This window comes from Nannospalax galili, unplaced genomic scaffold, assembly GCF_000622305.1.
Source record: "Nannospalax galili isolate Female #2095 unplaced genomic scaffold, S.galili_v1.0 scaffold154, whole genome shotgun sequence".
Classification (NCBI taxonomy): domain Eukaryota; kingdom Metazoa; phylum Chordata; class Mammalia; order Rodentia; family Spalacidae; genus Nannospalax; species Nannospalax galili.
The window spans coordinates 92,736-93,548 of record NW_008335281.1 but is presented as its reverse complement, the minus strand read 5'-3'; positions in this window follow the sequence as shown (position 1 = coordinate 93,548).

The window sequence follows — 813 nt, the reverse complement described above, 5'->3', positions numbered from 1 at the left end:
AAAACAAAAAAAAAAAACCGGAGGGAGGGCGGGAGGGAGGAAATAGGAATCCCTAGCTTTGCTAAACTCACCAAGACATTATGCAATCAGAATGAGACTATCATATACTGGAGCTGTAAGCACCATTTATTTTCTCTCTTCTTTTTACCTGAGGGTCTGGCTCTTTCACATACAGGTTAAAACTTTTTTTTTTTTTTTTGGTCTTTTTGAGAAAGGGTCTCCCTGTAGCCCCAACTGTCCTGGAACTCACTATGTAGACCAGGCTGGCCTCGAACACACAAAGATCCACCTGCCTCTGCCTTCTGAGTGCTGGGACTAAAGGCATGCGCCACCATACCCAGCACCAAGTTTAAAAATGTTAAACATTTTTAACAGCAGCACTATGCCCTACATGGTCCCAATTTTGAAATACTTTAGAAATCACATTTAGCGTACTGGGCAAATCTGAATTGGTTACTTACTTCTCATATTCTATGGATGTAAGGTATTAAGTTCCTGATAGGGTCGCTGAGAAGTGATAAAGATAGCATACTTCTGTCTTTTTGGTCTGTGGGAGACTTTAAACTCCAACAGGGGTCCTTCAACTGACCTGGTTAGAATCACATAACCTGGATATCTCATCTTAGATGTGACTTATCAGCTTTCTCTTCTTTAACTTGACCAATCCAAAATTAGGGGAGGGAAAACCACTAAAACCTTTAAAACCCAGATTCTCCCTAGAGAACATTGTATTTTTGGTTTCCCAGTCCTCTCTCCACTTGTGGAGTGTCGCCTTTTAAAAAATTCTCTCTCTCTCTCTCTCTCTCTCTCTCT